The following is a 9,932-nucleotide window of genomic DNA, read 5'->3' on the forward strand; positions in this document are numbered from 1 at the left end:
CCTTTTAACAAATAATAGTGTTGTTAACATGGTCCACTGCAGAAGGGAATGGCAAACCGCTTCAGTATTCTTGCCTTCAGAACCCCATGAACAATATGAAAAGTGTTGTCAAAATGGGCAGCAAAAATGGGCTAAGTGTTCATATCCTAAGAGACACTGGTCACTTGAATAGTCACTATATTTTCTCAATTCCAGAACTTGTCCAGATGAAATGTTCTGAAATCAAGTGCTTAAAGACTGATGGAGATATGTCCAAAGAACATAGCAGCCAGGTTTTACAGGGTTCCCACTGGTCAAATCCGGGATCATTTAAATGTTGAATAGTAAACAAGTGTAACAACATGGAATAGTTAAGAATCCATGAGTTTGTGTTAGTAAATTAATAAATGGGGAAGTTTTTATGTGAGGATAGTTTTGCCCTTGGGGATATTTGCTGATGTCTTGGACATTTTTAATTGTCACAACAGGATAGGGAAGGACTTGTTAGGGGGTAGAGACTAGGGATGCTGCTAATCATCCTGAAATTCACAGAACAGCACCACAATTAAGAATTATCCCTCCCAAAATGTCAGTAGTGCCAATATGAAGAATTCTTTCCAATAGGAAAGTGTCCACAGTTTCCCAAAGTGTGATTTGAGGAACACTAATCCTCTAAACTAAGATTATGGCATCTGGTCCCATCACTTCTTGGCAAATAGATGGGGAAACAGAGACAAACTTTATTTTTCTGGGCTCCAAAATCACTGCAGATGGTAACTGCAGCCATGAAATTAAAAGACATTTACTCCTTGGAAGAAAAGTTATGACCAACCTAGACAGCATATTAAAAAGCAGAGACATTACTTTGCCAACAAAGGTCCATCTAGTCAAAGCTATGGTTTTTCCAGTAGTCATGTATAGATGTGAGAGTTGGACTGTGAAGAAAGCTGAGCACCGAAGAATTGATGCTTTTGAACTGTGGTGTTGGAGAAGACTCTTGAGAGTCCCTTGGACTGCAAGGAGATCCAACCAGTCCATCCTAAAGGAAATCAGTCCTGAATATTCGTTGGAAGGACTGATGCTGAAGCTAAAACTCCAATACTTTGGCCACTGGATGCGAAGAACTGAGACATTGGGAAAGACTCTGATGCTGGGAAAGATTGAAGGTGGGAGGAGAAGGGGACAACAGAGAATGAGATGGTTGGATGGCATCACCGACTCAGTGGACATGAATTTGAATAAATTCTGGGAGTTGGTGATGGACAGAGAAGCCTGGTGTGCTACAGTCCATAGGGTCACAGAGTTGGACATGACTGAATGACAGAACTGAACTGAACTGAATCCTCTAAAGTGTAACAGAACCTCAATTTTAGTTGAGGTGGTAATGGACCCAACAAAAAGACAACATTCCAGTTTTACTTACAGTTAGGGAGTGTGAGTGACTATGGAAATGTTGTACAGGACTTTGGGGAAAAATCGTGAAAAAAGTTGATGCACTTGGGAGATGGACTCCTTTGTCTTTCCCTCCTTCATCCGTTGCTGGCCTGGAATGCACATGTGGCGGCTGGGGCTCCAGCAGCCATCTTGGACCATATGGTAACTCTAAGGATAGAAATGACTCTCTTTGAGTTTAGCAAAGCAGGAAGATAGGAGCATGCCTATCTAATGTTAATAACACCATGAGTTTCCATAGTAACTCTAAAGTATCTGGCTTTGGATATCTCTTATTTATGTGTGAGAAAAAAATTCTAAGTTATTGTTGTTTTGAGTACCTAGGCCTTTTCAATTTTTAATAAATATGGTGATTTTTTAATGATTTTCCAACTTGGCATTTAATACATATATGTGTATGTATATAACAGACAGCCCTTGAATTAGGAAATCTATGGAGAACATCATTTTCCTTTAGAAAAGCATTCGCTTTCCCCCAAAGATAATTTATTTTGAATGAATACCTTCCCACAAGAGGTATTTTGCCCCTAGCAGAGGGAATGAGTTCTTTTGAAAAGGGTACATGTTTTGTTCCATTTACTTCATACACATTCCAAAATAAATGAGTATTCTAATAATTTAGTGCATGCCACATGATTTCTACCATATGCCCATGTCAGGAATAAAGGGCTTCAGTGCATTTTCTTATCTGAGTGTTGAACTGAGCTCCTAAACTTCCTAGCCAGCTCGCACCATCAGGCGACCATCTGACTGGGATAGAGTGGTTCTAGGGCAAGGTGGGCGCTCTGCTTCATCAGGGCAGGACCTCACAAGCATCTGTACTCAGAGAAGGAGGTTTCTCCCTCTCAAGAGATTTCAGTTAAGGGTCTCTCAGGCACCAGAACTGATGGGTTATGGAGAAGAAAGGTGGCCTGTCTGCTAAGGAAGGTATCCCTCCTACACTAGCTTAGGATGCAGCTCTGTGATTTCAGGGTCACAGTGAGCATTAGCAAGATTTTATTAATTCCCCTCTTCCTTCCCTCCATCTCTTCTAAGTAGTAACAATAGGCAACACTCACTGTACATTATTATATGATACTCATTGGAAAAGACCCTGTTGCTGAGAAAGATGGAAGGCAGAAAGAGAAGAGGGTGACAGAGGATGAGAGGCTTGGATGGCATTATGGATTCAGTGGACATGAACTTGGGCAAACTCCAGGAGAGAGTGGGGGACAGAGAGGCCTGGCATGCTGCAATCCATGGGGTCGCAGAGTCTGACATGACTTAGCGACTGAACAACAATAACAATGATACCTGTTCTACATCATCTACTCCTTTCATCTGTGTTCTGCTGTGCTTAGTCACTCAGTCATGTCTGACTCTTTGTGACCCCACGAACTGTGGCCCGCCAGGCTTCTCTGTCCATGGAGATTCTCCAGGAAAGAATATTGGAATGGGTAGCCTATCCCTTCTCTGGGAGATCTTCCCGACCTAGAAATCGAACCGGAGACTCCTGCATTGCAGGTGGCTTCTTTACCAGCTGAGTTACCAGGGAAGCCCCATTTCATCTGGAGGTGCCATTAGCAGCCTCAATTTGGCAAACATGTTAAAATGTGTAAAATGGCATCTGTAAAGACCCTAGTTCCAAATAGAGTCATATTTTAAAGTCCTGGGTGGATATAAATTGGGGGAAGTAGTGCTTTTCAACCCACTGGAGTACCCAATGTTCTAACTTCTGAGGAATACTCTTATGTAAAAGCCTTCCCCATGCAATGTTTATTTTGGATTGTGTGTATGCATGTGTACATTTCCCAGGGGAGAAATTTTACATAGAATTCTTAATGCTTCTCCAAGTGCAAGTTCTATCCTAAGAGACTGAGATGTATTCTCTTTCTCAGGCGTGAGTACAAGCCCAACCCATTTGGCTTTTACTGGGTGTCACCGCTCCATCCATCAGGCTTGCCTGTGTCCAGAAGGCTGTTTTCATGCATTTTTATGGCTTCTGGAGACTCCATTAAAGGCACGTTCAATCAGCGCCCTGACAGTGACAGAGCCCAGTTGCTCACCAATTCTCTCTCTTGAAATTTATAGAGATCATAAAAGACTCGTAGGAAATCCTTCGGCCTCCACATCTGGGTTGCAAAGTGTCTCCTTTAGAAGGCAAAATGCCACTGAAGACTATTTAGACATGTGGCTTTTGCATTTCCTGGGACTGGTTTCCTACACTTCCTTTTCCCACCCAGGCTCTGGGTCTCATGCTATAAAACCCAGGCTTGAGAATGAGGGAGCCTCATTAGAAGGGACAGAAATAACACTTTTCTTGATTTTTTTTTTTCTTTTCCTTTCCTAATTTCCCAGGGACTGGGAATATATCAGCAAGATCCTGACCTTGGCCATAGTTTGGCATCTCAGCAAACCTGCAGTTCTGCTGTGTGCAGCTAACCCAAGTTGGGCCATTAGCAACTGTGCAGCCCCGGGTACCCACACGCATGGAGCAGCACGTGGTGGATATCTGGGTTTGCCAACCCCGCATCCGTGTAGGCTGAGAGTACCTTGCTTTTGCTTTCGGGGCTGTCCTGCTTCTCTTGGTGTCTGTGGGGCTGACTACCACCCCCACCCTGCCTCTAGCACTAGAAGTGGGCCTGACACCCATACCTGAACAAATCCAGCACCTTTCTAAGGCTCCTGTTGGAGCTATTGGGTTGACCAGAAAGTTTGCTTGGTATTTTCTGTAAGATGGTACAGAAACATGGACAAGCTTTTTGACCATCCTGATATTAGCAAGCTCAGTTTCCATAAAGATTATGCTGGGCCTTTTGCCCTCAGAGCTTGTCTCCTGCTTCCTTGCTTTTCCTCTACTCTTGTCTGTATTTCAGAGGGCCGCCACTTGCAGGCTACGTTTCCCCAACCCCCCGCTAACTGACTTCTAGCTGGACTGGGCCAATGCAAGGCACTGGGCTTCTCAGATGGCACCAGTGCTAAAGAAGCTGCCGACCAATGCAGGAGATGTAAGAGATATGGGTTTGGTCCTTGGGTTGGGAAGATCCCCTGGAAAAGGGAATGGCAACCCACTCCAGTATTCTTGCCTGGAGAATCCTATGGACAGAAAAGACTGGTGAACCACAGTCCATGGGGTCACAAGGAGTCGGATGTGACTCAAGCAACTTAGCATGCGTGCATGGGTAGACTGAGGGTGAAAGTAGGAAGAGACCAGGGTAGTTCTTCCTCTCCCTCCCCGTGTTAACCATTGCCTCCAGCAGCAACGGCATCTCCTCTCTGACTCCAGGCCCGAGCAGGCTGGTACCCAGCCTCTGGGCTCCAATAACAAAGAAATGCTGTTCTCTTTGTCTCTATGATATGAAAGGCAGTGCCTTTCTAATGTGGCTCATCTCTGGATTAGTCAGTATCTCAGGTTGTCTTCTAAGCAATCCCCTCACCTGTGTAATCAGTTCCCTGCATTAATTTTTTCCAATGCTCATACCCAAGGTAGTTTGTTTTTATGAGTGATTCAAGAAAAAAGTAAACTGGAACTGCAGCAGGCCAACATGACAGATTTAGACTGAAGCTAACAGGGAGGAAAGCAGGACTGAGAAAGAAAAAGAAGATAGACTGACTCCAGGTGATGTCTGAACTGCTGGATACAGCTATGCCTGAAGTTCCTGGGCATTTCATTTATGTTAGCCAACAAAGGTAACAAATCTCTTTCTGTCCCCACTCTTTATTTTTTGATATGGTTTGATTTGGGTTTATGTAACTACAGCTGAGATTTCTGCCATAGTGATATTGAATGTAGTGAGACAACATTAAGTATTATTTTTGTTGGGTTTTTGTTTGTTTTGTTTTCAGCAAAAAGTCTGTTTTTAAAGGGTTATTCATCAGAGGCAGAAAATCACCTTAGAACAGACTTTTTTGTAAGTCAGCAAAGATTCTCTAGTTAACCAAATGTGAGGCAAATATTGGGCTTCCCTGGTAGCTCAGCGGTAAAGAGTCTGTCTGCAATGTAGGAGACCTGGGTTCAGTCCCTGGGTCACGAGGATCCCCTGGAGGAGGGCATGGTAACCCACTGCAGTCCTCTTGTCTAGAGAATCCCACGGACAGAGTGCCTGGCAGACTGCAGTCCATAGGGTCACACAGACTTGGAAACAACTGAAGTGCTAAGCAGCAGGGGCAGCAGCAGCAGAAGAGGCAAATATTCACCTGGGGTTCCCAGAGAAGACTCAAACAGAGGAATTATTTCACCATTCTGAGCTGCACTATGTTTTTAAAAATTCTTATTTGTAAAAAATCTAGGTGTGTATCATAGATATATGCATATGTTACAACTGATCAAATGGTATACTTTCGCTACAGTTTAGTCCACGTCAATTATTCTTTAATAAAGTTGGAAAATGCCAAAAAAAAAAAAGCATAGAAAAAAACAAGTAGGCAGGAATACTATTCAGCACTAAAAAGCAATGAACTACTGTCAAGCTGGATACATTCAATTTGACTCTGCAGAGGAAACTCAGACTTATGCTGAGTGAAAGAAACCAGACACAAAAGCAGACATATTATGTCATTCTAGATATATGAAACTCTACACAACACAACTCTAATCTATAATGACAGAAAGCAGATCAGTGGTTGCCCAGGGAAAGACGTGTGGGAATTATTTGAGATGAGACACGAGGGAACTTTTGGGGATAATGGAAAGTTTCTGTATATTCGTTGTGGTCATAGTTACACAGGGGTAAAATTTAGTCTAACTCATTGAATTGTACAATTAGAATGGGTGCATTTGAATGGGTGTGGTATGTAAACCATACCTCAGTATGTTTGATATAAAAAATCAATGTGTACATTTCATATAATAGAATTTTTCCCAATTGAAGAGCTATTATTAAATCTACAGTATGGTCTCCCATGAAATGGAAATGGAGGAAATAAGGCAACACAAATGAAGCCACTACATATTGGGGGTGAGTGTTTTGTACAACGGAAAGAAGGCTTGGCTGGGCCCCTCGGATAAGGGGGCTCTGAGAGTTCTTTTTGGGGGGGCTCTTAGCTGCCACTTCCACTCCCAGCAAAAGTCTGTTGGAGGACTTCTCTGGTTGTGCAGTGATTAAGATTCTGCATTGCCAATGTAGGGAGCAGGGGTCAGGGAACTAAGATCCCACATGTCATGGGGCAGGGCCAAAAGATGGAAAACAAAAACAAAAACAAAAACCTCTTGGAAGCCAGGCAGGAGCCTCTGACGATAACTTTAGGGTTCCTGAGTTTAAAGTGGAGCCTTGTAAAGGCCAGGCATGGATGAAAGTGGGGGCATGTAAATCCATGTTTCTAGCAGGTAGATGGTGTGGGGTCCTGAGAGCTTGGGTGAGGACAACTGGCAGAGGCAACTGACCATGTCTATGTGATTTTTATGGGCCAGATGTCCTAACTGTCAAGAGTCTTGGAAATTCCTCGGAAGTCAAGTGAACATTAACAAAATGGACTTGTGCAATTCACTGGATAAGCTTGGAGTCATTACAAGAACATTAAAAGAACGCTAACCAATTTTGGCCTCTGTCCTGATGAAGTGAGGCGTTTGGTTACAATAAAATTCTGGAATGAATCACAGAGCATGATGTGACCATGACAGGAAAGTTCAAATTGTTCCTATGGCAGGCACTGGCACAGACAAAGTCATGCTACAGTTACTGGTGTTGAGGGGGGCAAGAAGGAGTCAAGAGTAAGGGGTTGTAGTGTCAAAGAGTGACCCCCAGATTATGGCCAAAGAGGAGATGGCAACAGAGAATTCTGCCCCCTTGCACTTTCTCTCCCTCCCACCTTTTCTCCTCTTTCTCCTTTATCCTGATAGACAACGTATTGGTTTTTCATTCCTATGTATCAAACAAAGTGCCCTTCTCCCACAAAAAAACATTTTGCAGTTTAAAAATGACACACATTTATTAAGTCACAGTTTCTGGGGCTTGGCTTGGCAGTCTGGGCATGACTTACTTGGAGACTCCAATTTGGTGTCTTTCACTGTAATAATCGTGTTGCCTCAGGGTCTGTGGTGTTACTTGAAGGCTCACTGGGGCAGGATCCACCTCCAAGCCACCTAGTGGTTTTTGGTAGTATCCCCTGTGGGCTCTTGGACTGCAAGCCTCCTTGCTGGCTGATGACCAGAGGCTTCCCTCCATTCCTTGCCAGGTGGTCCTTTGCATCAGGGCAAGAACCAGAGTGTGCCATATAATAGCCACAGCCTTTTATAACCTCTCTGAAGTGACATCCATCACCTTTGCCATGTTCTGTGTGTTAGAAGCAGGTCCCTGGGTGGGCATGAATAGCATGGAGTGGGGTCCCTAGGAGATAGTGAAAGGCTGCTCCCCTGCCACAGGCAAAAAGCATTTAAAGCCCCTTCTGTGCCACGTTCTAGATCAGATGCTAAGATTCATTATTCATAGATGAACAAAGAGGGTTTATGGCCTCAGGGGTGTTCCATTCAAGGTTAAAAGCTGATCAAGTGAGCAAGCAGTTAAGACAGAGCAGTACATTTATTGATAGAAGCGTGCCGTGGAGCAGAGCAGAGAGAAGTCTGTCCTTGGAGCTAGAGCACATGCTTCTGGGGTGTTGGCCAACCGATTTACTGATGAAGGAGCTACAGGCACTGCTGATAATGTTGTTGAATATTGCCTAGATTCAAAATGGAAGGCTATGCTAAACTTCAGGTAAACGGTAATGAAAAGGGTGATGTAATTTTTATTCCCATTCAAGTTCACATACCTTCTGAAATCTGTCCACAGACCATATCCAGCAGCTGGATGGTATCTGTCGTCTCCATGGGTCTCCATTCTCCATGGTAGCTTTTTTCACTTGACTGCTCTCTGAGCAATCCCCAGAGGCCTTTACAGAGAAAGGAAGAATAGGCCAGAGTCAGACAAGTGTGGATTGACTCTCGGTTCAACTACTTTGTGGCTGTGTGGCCTTTGGCAAGTCACTGTCGAGGGCTCCCAGCCATGCCTGTGCGCAACCCTTAAAACCCAGCCATGGCTGTCCACTGTTACCCTGCACCTGGTTACCAGGAAACCGTTACCGAAAGACCATTAATGGTCATTCAGTCATTGGTCGGCACCTGCAGTGGGCTCATCCCCAAGAGAGTAACTGCCAATGAACGGCCGTTAGAGGTCCCGCTCAGCCATTGGTCGGTGCTGCAGTGGGCCCCTCCCCCAAGTGAGTAACTGTCAAACAGCGACCGTTAGTGAGCCTGTCTATCAACGGTCAGTGGAGTTATTGTCCTGAGGAAACGAAGGTAAGAGATGGATCCTGGCCTTCTCCCTGGCTCTCTGGCTTATCTGGCCTTGGACCAGTGGGTGAGCTGGGCGGCCCAGGGAACAGGTTCAGGGTTGTGCCCTGCAGGGCTTCCAGAGCCCTCGCCAAGTCCACCTACTGGCTGGTTCCAGGCCTTGAGGCCTCTGCAAACTTCTCCCCCATCCCTGCCTCTGCAACCTGATGGCAGCAACCTGTCTGGGACGTGGTCTGTGGGTGCTGCCCCTGCAGTTTGGGCAGCCTGAATACCCTGGGGAGCCTGAGGGCCAGGTGGGTTGGGCACCTGGCTCCCTCGGTGATGACAGGTTGGCGGGGCCTGGGGACCGGTCCCTGAGGGAGCGACCAGCTGAGATTTGTGTCCTCTCAGCCAGGACCTGAGGCTCAGAGGGTGAAAGCTGTGCCTTGAGAGCCTTGCCCTTTCTCGTCAGAACAGAGAGTAACATTTTTCTGGTGGAGATTTACGGGATCATTTGTGACCTGACCGTGACTGACCTCAAGAGGAAAGGCTCTCACACTAAGAAGTTTGTAAAAACTCACCATGCCCCTCTCGCGCTTTTCCTAGAAGAGGGCTTTGCTGAAAGCTTTTGGGGTTTTTAAGGCAGGAGCCACCCATCTCCTTGCTCTTCAGCTCAGTTCAGTGGCTCAGTCGTGTCCGACTCTTTGCGACCCCATGCACTGCAGCACACCAGGCTTCCCTGTCCACCACCAACTCTCAGAGCTTGCTCAACCTCATATCTATCAAGTCGGTGATGCCATCCAACCTTCTCATCCTCTGTCATCCCCTTCTTTTCCTGCCTTCAATCTTTCGCAGCATCAGGGTCTTTTCCAATGAGTCAGACGCTACCCAGTTCTCCTTGCACGGCCCTCAGTAAACCATTCTCTGTTCCCAACTCTGAAGTTTTGGTGTTGTTTGGCCTCACTGTGCATCAGGTACATGGTCTTGCATTTTCAGTAACAACTTCATCTCTCTGAACTTCGGTTTCTTCATATGTATTAAATGATAGGGTTGTAAGGATTACAGTGCCTCATGTCAAGATCCTTGTACCTAGGAATTCGTGAGTTACAAGTTTATTATTATTAATCATTATCCGAATTTTATGTATCCAACTTTCAAGAATCAAGGTAATCCATATTTCAATTATGAGAACATCCAGACCATTTCACTTAACACCTCAGTCTCCTCCTTTAGAATTCCTTTTTGTAAATCTAGATTGGTACTTGAATATCAACAT

At 45.0% G+C, this 9,932-nt stretch overlaps 1 long non-coding RNA gene across 1 annotated transcript; it reads right to left on the minus strand.

The window, feature by feature from the left end:
• Positions 1 to 289: 289 nt before the first annotated feature.
• On the minus strand, positions 290 to 9,711 carry LOC133046246 (uncharacterized). Its single transcript, XR_009690441.1, has 3 exons — positions 9,238 to 9,711; positions 8,158 to 8,277; positions 290 to 1,581 (listed from the first exon to the last, which is right to left on the minus strand). It is a non-coding gene; the product is annotated as an uncharacterized LOC133046246 (long non-coding RNA).
• Positions 9,712 to 9,932: the final 221 nt, after the last annotated feature.

The sequence above is a fragment of the Dama dama genome, chromosome 24 (genome assembly GCF_033118175.1).
Source record: "Dama dama isolate Ldn47 chromosome 24, ASM3311817v1, whole genome shotgun sequence".
In the NCBI taxonomy this organism is placed as follows: domain Eukaryota; kingdom Metazoa; phylum Chordata; class Mammalia; order Artiodactyla; family Cervidae; genus Dama; species Dama dama.